Source organism: Sinohyriopsis cumingii, chromosome 9 (assembly GCF_028554795.1).
Source record: "Sinohyriopsis cumingii isolate HCF-2022 chromosome 9, ASM2855479v2, whole genome shotgun sequence".
In the NCBI taxonomy this organism is placed as follows: Eukaryota; Metazoa; Mollusca; class Bivalvia; order Unionida; family Unionidae; genus Sinohyriopsis; species Sinohyriopsis cumingii.
Window position 1 is genome coordinate 85,999,223 of NC_142969.1, and position 13,014 is coordinate 86,012,236.

A 13,014-nucleotide genomic window follows, 5' to 3' on the forward strand; every position below is an offset into this window, starting at 1 on the left:
CATATCTACATATTAATAATTTACATTACTTTTTAAGAAGAACATGATTATTATGATGAATATTATTAATAACATTTGCAATGGTATTTATGAATACATACATACATATATATATATATATATATATATATATATATATATATATATATATATATATACATTGCTTAACATTACTTATAACATGATTAGCATGATGAACTTTATTAATAACATTTACAATGGTATTTATGAATACAAACATACATATATATATATATATATATATATATATATATATATATATATACATTGCTTAACATTACTTATAACATGATTAGTATGATGAACTTTATTAATAACATTTACAATGGTATTTATGAATACATACATACATACATACATACATATATACATTGCTTAACATTACTTATAACATGATTAGTATCATGAACTTTATTAATAACATTTACAATGGTATTTATGAATACAAACATACATGCATACATACATATATACGTCTGTTATAATTTTACATCATAACTTATAACATACGGATAATATTATATTTTAATCAAAAACAATAGTTTCTTCTTCCCTTCTGACCACTGGTCTTCAAAATTCCTTCATAATTCTGTCATATGTCTCTTTATCCGTGGAGGAATGATATATTTCAACCAAACGTGTCTTTGCTGACTTTTTGCCTCTGTATACTTGGTCTCCCATTTCTTCAACCAACCATGACCAAACATTAAATACAGCACTGTATGTTCTGAAATAAAATAATAATAATAATAATAATAATAACGATCCTTTTCATATGAAATATTCCCCCGCACTGCTGGTATCAGACCATGTACATCCAACTCACTTCCCCATTTCCTGTTTTGACTGCAAATATAAACTTTCTCCTTCATACTTTAATCCCTCGCGCAACAAATCTTTACTTATAACACGATTAATATGATGAACTTTATTAATACATACATACATACATACATACATACATATATACATGTTAACAAATAACATTAATTATAACATGATTAGTATGATGAACTTTATTAATAAAATTTACAATGGTATTTATGAATACATACATACATACATACATACATGTTAACAAATAACATTACTTATAACATGATTAGTATGATGAACTTTATTAATAAAATTTACAATGGTATTTATGAATACATACATACATACATACATACATTATAAATTGACATGTGAGTTAGCGATAATTTTGTTTCTCTTGTCAAATTTACGTGATAATTTGTTTATGTGCAAGATGTATATGTCTGGGTTCTTTATTCTTGCTAATGAGCGGAAATTCTGATAAGCTCTGTGAGATCTTCCAGGGATTTCTCTTAAGAGTTCCTCGTCCTTCAGTACTCTGACAAAAGTTTCAGTATCCTTTCTTCGTGAAAACGTTGATTTTCCTGTCTGGAAACTTTCCAATTCAGAGACTGTTGTAGAGTATATTTTATCTAGAGCATAGCCAACCCCACCAGCCAACTTGCTATGCCTGTCCAAAGTGGCGTCACTCAGCTGATGACCGGCCGATCGTAAGCTTTCTATAAAGATAATAAAAAGTCAGCATTAATATTTTAACCTCCAAAATTAACATTATGTGGTAGTTTTCAAATTAATGAACACATAATATATTAGACACCAAGAACATCATATTAAAGTCGTATTTCCACGAATTACAAAATACTGCATATACTAAGACTTCATATATTTATAAAACACAATTCTTCCAATTTAAAACGATTAATAATAATTCCGTTATCAAATGATTTACCTTTGAACTCCTTGTTCAAAAATTAATTGACTAGGTCAACCTCATCATTGTTTCCGGCACCTCCTCGAAGATTAACTGTTCTGTTCCACATCAAGTCTTGCTGCATTCTCTCTGATACGCACCCAGATAAGTCTGCAAGAATTTAATTTGCTTTGTTACTTAGGACTGTTTTCTTATTGTTTAACTGATTCTTATACAAATTTACTGTTACTGACCCACAAATGAAATAAAGATGTTATATACTACCGCAGAATGATCACACTAAATTAGAACTATTTTTTCTTCAGAATATTTGATATATGCATCTGATGATTCTGATATAGTCCTAATCAGGGCCGGCCTTACCATATAAGCAAACAAAGCAGCCGTCTAGGGCGCTGATTTTAGGGGGCGCATTTTTTATTTTATTTTATTGTTTATAAATGTTGAAATTGATATTTTCGGGGGGGGGGGGGGGGGGGGCGCCAGAATCTAACCTTGCCTAGGGCGTCAGATAGTTTGGTTTGGTTTGGCGCTGGCCCTGGTCCTAATGGGTATTCAGCTGTCACTTCCTTGATGTTCCAAAATTATATTAAATATAGGTGACTTGTTTTTAAATAAATGAACCGATAGAATCTTTACTGTGAAACTTTTGTAACATCCAATTAAACACCTGTCATAACTTTTATAATTTATTTTCACATGACTTTTTAATATTTTTTGTACAGTAACCCTAAAGCAAACACTAAGTACCGCAAAAAAGGACCCCCAAAAATATAATGCAGGAATTTTTTTAAAATTACTTTATGAACAAGTAAGCATTTAGTGGATTTTTCTTGTATGTGTTTTATCATGGATAACCATTTTGTTCTTTATAGTCGCTGGGATAATGAATTAATATAGAATAATTACAGTAATAAAAGGCTTCAATATAGGTTGTTCCTTCATAGATGTTAGATGGACTTAGCTTGACCTAATTAACATATAAATACATTAATGCTCTGAAACAAATATAACATGGCTTACTTGTAATTAGATTGTGCCCCAGGATAAAGTATTTTCTGTGGTTATTGTTGTGGAACTTGACCATGTCTTGCTTCCAAAAGGACACCATTGATGGGCCATCATTTTCTCTGACAGCATCTCTTCTTACTTTATCTTCCATCCCTCTGATGAGAATTGTCTTTGTATACTCGAATTTACAGTCGACAGCCTTTTCACTTACAGAGTCTTTCTTGCTCTTCCCTTTCTTCGATTTCCTTCTTGATATCTTTTTGCAATTTTCAGAACAAAACCATTCTTCTTCTGGAAATGAAAACACATGTATCTTACATAAAAATGAGAATATGAAAAAAAATTCTAAGTATGTCAATATGACCATTATTATAAAGTAACAGTTGGGGTATGATTTTGGATAATGCCATATCCTTTCTATTGATAAAGTTCCATGAGATGAACATTAATGAAGAGATACATTATGTTATTTACCAATATCTGGAAGCTCGTTAATCCCTTTGCATGAAACATGAAACCACTGATGGTCACATTGCTGATTGGAACATTCGACCATTGGTTCTTCTTTGACCGACTAGCACACACAATAAATCTTCTCATCTACAGTTTTCCTGCATGTGTCACTGCACACCCACTCATCTGGCAGATTGTCTTCCTCTAGGTTAAAACAACATAGATGGAAAAAGGAGCCTCTAGGGCAGGATCTATTCAGGCATTGTATCATTGGTTCATCTTTTCCCAGATCTGGAAATAATATATCTTCGTATTTAACCATAAACCAAACTCAAGAAAATATTGAACGAGCATAAAACAGTTGGTCATGTAATGTCCCTAATTTTAAATGAATTTAAGTTTTATCTTAAGATCCAAAATGCTAGTTCACTAGCACAAACAAAATCTACTTACCCTCTTTGCATATGCAGTATTGGTAACTATCTCGCCCAGTCTCTTTAGCTGTGGTCTGCTCCAAACATTATGGTATTGGTTCCCAAAAATATGTCCACCACTTTATTGCATATTTCTTTAAGATACGATGTTTTGTCCTCATTATCCCAGTCATCCATGTCATCGTGAAGATTGTCCAACCCTAAAACCTGCATTGCTGCCAGCACTAAATACCTATCTGTCACAAAGTTGAGGATCTCACTGGCATAATTGAAACAGGATCCCAAGTGCTTCGAAACGGAACGATGGTTAAAAACATTTTTTAAATGAAACAACATTCCCTTGTCAGCTGCACTCTTCCCATCAAAGAGCATGTTGACTGTGTCCTAGTTGATAGAGAATGAGAGTATATATATATATATATATATATATATATATATATATATATATATATATATATATAATTATTGTGTATGTGTGTGTGCTTTAATTCACGATGGTACCACATAAACTTAAGCATCCACGTTTATCGGTTTTGAGTTTGTCAGGAGATATCTTTGTATTCGATAAGACCAAATCTGTTATTAGTTTAACAGTGATGTACATTGATACTGATTTTGACTAAGTGAAGCACATTGGTACTGATGTTTATCACTTGTGCAAAAAAATAGAATACGGATAATTTTGAAACAATAGAATCTCCATCATAAAGCTGTACAAAACAAGCTATAGATGTGTAATATTTTGCCTGAAGCAGTAGCATTCTTTTGTGAAATTCTCCAGGTGATGGCACCAAGTCCTCCAATCTTTGTACAGGATTCCCAGCATTGGATCTTGCATTTTGAGCATCTATGTGTCTTTCACAAGACAGGCCATTCACCGAGCACACTATGGGATACACATGATTATCATCTCTTCTTGGAACATAATCATGCAGCCGCTCCAGTATCCTAATAACACCTGCGGTTGTTGAAGGATTTTCTGGGATCACACCAATATTAAACTGTGAAATGGAACACAGTTTTATTACTGTACTTATACCAAGCCTTTATAACAGAGTATGCAGTTAAAGCGTTTGAGACAAAAATAATTTTCTCCACTTGCTATTGTTGTATTTTTGCCACAAAATAAATACGCACACTCTCTTACTTTCAAACTATCAGAGTAAGAAAACAAAAACAATTGCAAATCTAAAACTAAGTGCACACATATCGCCTCAGATCGTAAAAGTACATTTGTTTAAACTGCTTCATGTAAACTTTTAATCCAAAACACGGACAAATCGTAGGCACTAGCATAACAATGTTGAACATACATCAATACAAATGAACAGTACATCGTTTGAATGAGATTATTGTTATTATCGTGATAGGAGAATGGCATTTAGTATAAATATCAGGCAAGTACATACTACTTCACTTTTCCGCCTTGATTCGGACCAATGTTTGTGATCAATATGATGACAAACAAGGTCCGCCAGTGGATACAGGCATGGGACAATTTCAGTCAGGATTCGAGACACCGCAGTTTCCATTCTATCCCTGGTCGCTCGTATCTCCTCTCGAGAAGGAAAATAAGTGGACATTGGCAGATCTACAGCTCTTCTCACATCAGAGGCCTCCTTGTACATTATAGTGTTCACTCCGTTCTTTTCTATATATGCTAAGGCCCAAATCATATACTTGTTGCCATGGTTCCTAGAATGATGCCTTGCCTTTAACTGTCGACCAACATTGTCCCAGCAAATATTATAGCTTATTTACGGTGTGAAATTTAAGAAACTAATTAAATGCTGTGTTTAATATATGTCTGTGATTCACTGTACTATGATTTATAGTCAGTATTGAAATGTATCATTCTTCCACGGATAAAGAGACACAGGAAAGAATTATCAAGGAATTTCAAAGACCCGAAAGCATAATTCTCTGTCTCGTTGCTATGGTAGCATCCGGAATGGGGATCCAGATCAGTGGTGTAGATATCGTTATTCTTTGGGGATGCCCAAAGAGCATTCTAGCTATTGGCAATAGATTGGGAGATGTGCCAGAGATGGGAGAAAAGGTTATGATTGTCTCCTACCTTTCAGGACAAGCATGATGAAGACAACAACAGATGAAAACATGATAGAAGTTGCGAAAAATCGTCAAGTCTGTTTAAGAAGAAAAATTCTTGAGGCATTGTGGATCCCCGAAATGGATAAACTTCCCGCTGGCCTAAAAGAATGTTCTGCGGGAAGTTACAATATATGATCTTGTGGCAAATGTAATTGTTGTGTAAATTGTTGCAACACTTGTCAATGCAGTGGTCAGAAGGGAAGAAGAAACTATTGTTTTTGATTAAAATATAATATTATCCGTATGTTATAAGTTATGATGTAAAATTATAACAGACGTATATATGTATGTATGCATGTATGTTTGTATTCATAAATACCATTGTAAATGTTATTAATAAAGTTCATGATACTAATCATGTTATAAGTAATGTTAAGCAATGTATGTATGTATGTATGTATGTATGTATTCATAAATACCATTGCAAATGTTATTAATAATATTCATCATAATAATCATGTTCTTCTTATAAGTAATGTAAAGTATGGCAAGATTTTTGGAACTCCTCCACAAAAGGTAAAAAGCACCATGAAACCCCAAAAAAACGTAGATAGAAACATACAGCTACCTAAGGGTACCTATTTAGAACAGAAAACCATAAACAGGATAATAACTGGAAAAACTAAACTAGCAAGCAGTTTTGGAAGGTTTATAGGACCCAAACCAGCAACCATTAACTGCTTTAACTGCCACACCACCGAAGATCTACACCACGTATTCAATATATACCCAAAATATCAACTCGCTCGGAAAATATTTATCAAAAACCAAAAAGAGATTGGATCACCACACACATACCCAGAGTTACTTATGGACTCTAATAAAAATAAACAATCAGCATATAAAAATATAAACCGGTTCATAGACTCAGCAGGACTTAGGAACAAAATATAATTACTATCCCCACAAAACCAAAAGACCGAGTAACTAGCTAAATAAATTTAGAAGCCACCACATAAAAAACCATAACATATCATTCAATTTTACAAAAGTATTAATAAATAATTCACTTACGAAGCACCTATAAAAAACTAAGGAAACCGCACAATCGGATGTCCTAGATGTCCTTAACGAACCGAGTAATCAGCTAGGATTCCTGTCCTAGATGTCCTTAACGAACCGTGTAATCGGCTAGGACTCCGGTCTCTTGCTAAATAAAGTATAAATAACATTCAATCTCTAAAAACATCAATTAATAAATAACTTAAAGAGGTAACACCTAAAAACTTATAAAAAACATAACGTAGGAAACACACCCTAAACACCTCGACTAGTAATCCCATAATAACCTTGAAAATCTCTCATCATACATGATATCTACTAAGAACCTCTATAAACAGCATAGAACATCCCCCCTCCTTTTAGAACATTTTGAAGAAAAAAAAAAAAAAATCTCGAAAAAAAAAAAAAAAAAAATACACCAGGCAAATGTAACAAGAAACCAGCGATGTATAGCAAGCAGGACCGTTCCCGAGCTCTCCTTCCCACTAATGACAGCCTACCATTCAACTGTAGGGACCTTTATTGACCCACAGATTGAGGCCAAACTATCAGGGTTCCTTGAATCCATAAAAGCCTGGGGGAGGTGGCACCATCCCCTTCCCCAGGAACAACTAGGAGGCTGCGGTGCAGTCAGAAAAAGTGGCACATGCACAATTGTGCGAACGCTACTATAATTGAACTCAACAACAACAAATGTAAAGTATTAATATGTAGATATGTATGTATGTCATAAAATCCATTTATACCATTGTAAATGTTATTAAATATGATTCAAGATACTACCAATAGTAATAATAATAAATTATTATTATTATTATTATTATTATTGTGTAGCATATTTTCACATCAGAATACAGTTTGTGGTCTTTTTACAATTTATTTATCATTCACTCTATCTCACATTTCTGACATGACGTCTCTCACTCTCTATCTCCTAAATTTCTGCCGTAACGACACAGTTCTCACCCAAGCATCAGTAAATTCCCAGTGATCTATGCCTCGCTAGATGGTTTTCACGCGTTACTCTTACCTCGTGGTGATGCTGCTTTACACGCATGCGTGGGTAATTCAAATCTGAGGTCAACAGCTGATGAATACACAGGTGTTCTGTTCTGACAGGGATTTATACTAAAAAAGTGTGTGTTCTAAAGGATTTAACGCTGCGGATCATTAGAAGAGGGATTATACTTACCGTCTGGATACAAAGGTTAGTCTAAATAAATTTATTAATTAATAGCTCGCGGTCCCATCATCCGAAGTTACATAGCGCGGACGTCTCAGCACGAGTGGTGCAGAATGACGTTGGTCTCCGCCGCCAATCAAACAAAAAATACAGGTGGAGAACAACTTGCTGGTCTAGAATCCTATTATGCATCATTAGACTGTCACTGCTTCACATTCGAATGGTTTGTCTCCAGTATGTATCCTTATGCGCGTAGTCAAATGTCCACTCTGCCTAAACGTTTTTTCACACATTTCACACTTGTATGTTTTATTTCCACTATGTACCCTCATGTGCTTATCCAGGTTTCCTCTGTGGCTAAACCTTCTATCACATACTTCACATTTGAATGTTTTGTCTCCAGTATGTATCCTCATGTGTGTATTGAAATATTCACTTTGGCTAAACATTTTATCACATATTTCACACTTATATAGTTTTTCTCCTGTATGTATCGTCATGTGCCTATTCAGGTTTTGACTCCTGTTAAACCTTCTGTCACATACTTCACACATAATGGGCATTTCAACAGTATGTGTCCTCATGTGCAAAATAATAGTTGTAGTATTACTAAATATTTTATCACATAATCCACACTTGAATGGTCGTTCTCCTGCATGTGTATTCAAGTGTTCATTCAATGCTCCGAAGTGACTAAACCTTTCATAGCATATTTCACACTTAAAAGGCTTTTCTCCAGCAAGTTCCATCATGCGATTTTACCACAGGGCCTTGATTCAGGGGAAACTAATGAAAAATCCCTATCCAAGTAACACAAGGAAACTAACTCTCGCAGATCACGCTGTACTGTAACTCCTCGATGACTCCGTTCTATCACTATATCCGCATATCGGCCACACGATTCACCCAAAACCACCCAAAATCCACTACAAACATGATGCAAATTAAACTAAGCATACTCAAAACCACAAGAAAACCAGAAGAAAACATTAGAAACAGTATTATCTTGTAGAAACAGATACAATAGGCTGCATTTATTTTTTAAATTGGAAGTAAACATTGACACAAGGGAGACAAATGTTACTATATTCATGACCAGCCAGAACTAAACTCTATTCTGGACAAAATCAAATAAGTAAACAAAAATACATTACAGCAGCATATTATGGAATAAAAAAAAAAAAAAAAAAAAAAAAAAAAAAATTAAATTAATTATATATACCAAAGGATGAAACAAGTAATATATATACAACACTGTAAATGTTCTCGTCCGTAGTGGTTGTCGCTATAGGTTTTAGCGATATATTACATTTCTTCGTTGCATTTTTTTTTTTTTTTTTTTATTCTCCTTTTTACAATCATCTAAAGTAAATAATTGCCTATCAGTGCTATAACTGTCAAATGCAATTAATACAACATTACAATACAACGAACAACTGAAAGTACCAAATAATTTCTTTATAATAGATTTTAGATTTCTATCAATTATGGCATGTCTCCCCGCTAATAAAAAAGTGAAATAAAGCGTATGAACAGTAAACTAATGAAGTTCAACTCAGTTGTATTTTTCACATCTTAAAGCAAAGCTTTAATACAGTCAACATAATACAAGTAAATTTTGCAACCTGTTTCCACAGGAGTCTGACGTTTTATCAATAAAGTACGGCAAAATCTCTAACAATATGAAATCCCCTTATCAATAATATAAATAAACACAAGGAGTGCAAGCGTGACCACAACCCTTCGCTCGATTCAACTTTTCTCATGCGTCTTTTATCGCTTCAGAATCGCAAGAAGACTGAAAAACTACACATATACATTCAAAAGAAAGTAACGTACCAACGCATAACTCTTAAATGACCATGTCCTGAATCCAATCCGGCGAATTAACCTTTATTTTCACTACTTTGGTCAAAATCCCTTTCTAGCAAAATCGGCTGGACGGAAGTAGCGCATTCTACCAGTTTCTACCCTGCAGTAAATATGCCTAATAACATGATAAAATTAATCTCACAAGATAAAATGTTTAAGTAGTATATGGGGACACCCTAGGGACAATGGGACTTGCCATTAAAAAACACCTTGGGACACTCTGGGGACAATGGAAATTTAACATGGGAGAAATTGCTGGGACACTCTAGGGACAAGGGGAATTAACATGAGAATCTATTTTGGGTCAGTCTAGGGACAAGGGAAATTTAACATGGGAGAAAAAAGCAATTCTAGGGACAAGGGGAATTGATCATGGGATTTTTTTCTACAAAAATAAAAAAAATAAATAAAATAAAATAAAATAAAAATAAAAATAAATATAAAAAGGGGTAGGCAATTGAAAGTCTATCTCTTTTCGAGAAATTGGAGTGGCCCTGAAAAGGGCCTTTAGGCTTCTTCTTCTTCTTCTAACTCCTTAACTTCTTTATCCATCCCCTTATTTTTTCCATCATTCCTTTCTTCTTCTTCTTTTCTATTTCCGGTATCCAGTTCGGGTGACCCAGCGCTCTGAATTTCTCCTGTATTCTTATCCAGTTATGGTTGAGTTTGTCGAAGTTTTCTTTTCTCTTTCTATTTTCTTCTTCATTCTTTCCTTAGACCACTTTTCTTTGATGTTCTTGACCTCTTCGGTCAGCACTTTCCTCATTACTTCTTCCGCTTTCTTAAGCTTGTCTAAGCCCCACTTCACAAAAGACCAATCTATCCATTCTACAATGTCTTCTAAAAACACCTTATACTCGTCACATAAACTATGGCTTCTTTCAACTTGCCCACTTTCACATACGATGGGTTAATGAAACCTCTGATTCTCTTCTCCTCATCCTCTATCATTTCTTTCACAATATCGATGGCTAAGTGGAGGCTGGTTACTTATCTTGAGACGGAGTCTTTTGTGACTGCATGCCTCCATTCCTGTTCAAGCCTTTCTGCTACATTCAATCCATCCACCATCCAATACCAACTTCCCATAAGATTGTTACACAAAGTGGAATGAGCTCCAATGGCAAACACTGTTAGTTTTATAGTGAAAGTGCGGACGTGAAGGAAAACATCCCCCAAGACATAAAATTGATATTACCTAGATCATTACTTAAAACTCGCGGACGTGAAGAAAAACATCCCCTACTTTTCTCATTTCATATGATCTACTTACTATTCACATACGTGAAGCAGCAATAAACTAACCCCAAATCTACTATCCACACACGCAAAGCATTATAATGAAACCCAATAACCTACTATCCACACAAACGTACGTGAGCGCTTACACACACACACACACACACACACACACACACAAGTAAAAAAAAAGAGTCAGTGTTTATATTCACACTACTCTACATACACACATTGGCAAATCGATTACTATTTCTTTTCTAAAGGTTTGGGTAGCCCTGAAAAGGGCTGTTTGTTTTTAACTCCTGATGCACCTATCTAATGCTGGCACCTTCCTGGCCTGGCACCACATTCACATCTTCTTCCCCAGTCTCTTTTCACTCTTTTTGGGGGGAGAGCAGAGGCGGGATAAGTGGCTTCAGAACCCCAATCTTCTGTCTCTGGGATTCTGAAATTTCCTCTCTGCTTTTCTTCCTCTTCTTTGTTTCGTCTCTCCTCCTCTTCTTTGTTTCTTCTCTCCTCCTCTTTCATCCTTCCCTCTTCTACGATGGCCTCTGCAGCCAGCTCATTCACTATACGCCTGGCATATTCCAGGTGTACATGAAGTTCGAGCAGTTTAGCTAGGCTGGTGTTCATTGTGGTGGTGTTGATCAATCAACAAGGGTAGCTAGACTGCCGAACGATTTTTACTTTATACTGAAAGCGCGGACGTGATGGAAAACATCCCCTAAAACAAAATTGATCTTACCTAGATCATAACCAAACAAACGCGCGGACCTAAAAGAAACACTCACTCACTCACTTTTCATACTACCCATCACTATTCTAAAAAAATTTATTAAACAAATAATATACTATCCACATACGCAAAGCAATCCAATCAAACCCCAAATCTACTCTCCCCACAAGTCAAACAGCAAAAAAAAATCATCATAATCTACTATCCACACAAACGTACGTGAGCACTTACAAACACACAATCATATACACAAACACATACACTCACACTATAAAAAAGTCAGTGTTTATATTCGCACTACTCTACCTACACACATTGGCAAATGGATTACTATTTCTTTTCTAGAGTATTGGGTAGCCCTGAAAAGGGCTGTTCTTTTTGTTTGCTATGGCAATCTTTTAGTTTCTAAGAATGCGATGTCCTCTGACGACAGACTTTCTAACGATAGGTCTGCTTCTTCGGAAAGAGAAGAAGAACATTTTGGTGTCGATATGACAATCGACAAAGCCTCTGTCAGGTTCAGGTTGCTGCTGCTGCTGCTGTTGCTGCTGTTGCTGATCTCTCTGCTGTTTCTGAAGTCTGTACTTCTCTGTCCATTCTTCTTTCTCCCTGTTCACTTCTTCTCTGAAGAGCTCTTCTATCAGGTCTTCAGTGACTTTTAGCATTCTCACATTCTCTGTCTCTTCTGGCTTCGGTATCAGACTGTGTCTGGCCCTGTGCAAATTCACGTAGGCTTCGTTTAGCTTAGCTAGTTTGGAGCACATCTTCGTAGGAGGATGAGTCGACAATGGATGGTTAGACTGGAGGCTACCCCGGCTTTAAAGTCAAAGCGCGGACGTGAAGGAAAACATCCCTCCACGGTTTTCGAGCCGGAACGTTCAATGAGTGTCATGCGAGGGATGGTAAGAAGTCAAAGAGCATGAATCAAGATTTCTATAGTCAAACAAACCACAACATTTTTTATTCAAAATCACTTAACACTAACAAACAACTCTAACATTTTTAACAATAATCCAACAATATAACATCAAACATTTTGTTTCAAATGACAAACATTTTTTTCCAACTAACACATTATTTTGGACAGGGCTGACAACGTTGTGAATGAAATTGTGATTTCCACTGTTGGAAGTCATTAGGCAATTGATGGACACTGCGTTTCCTAGCTTGAGACAAAAGATAAGCATAATGGTCACAAAACCAT

The 13,014-nt window shown here is 35.1% G+C and overlaps 1 pseudogene across 1 annotated transcript; it reads right to left on the bottom strand.

The window, feature by feature from the left end:
* Window positions 1-1,194: 1,194 nt before the first annotated feature.
* On the bottom strand, window positions 1,195-8,712 carry LOC149792167 (uncharacterized; annotated as a pseudogene). The gene is made up of 7 exons (XR_016423314.1): window positions 8,600-8,712; window positions 5,076-5,418; window positions 4,413-4,667; window positions 3,735-4,050; window positions 2,792-3,070; window positions 1,787-1,918; window positions 1,195-1,556 (listed from the first exon to the last, which is right to left on the bottom strand). The product of XR_016423314.1 is annotated as an uncharacterized LOC149792167 (transcript).
* Window positions 8,713-13,014: the final 4,302 nt, after the last annotated feature.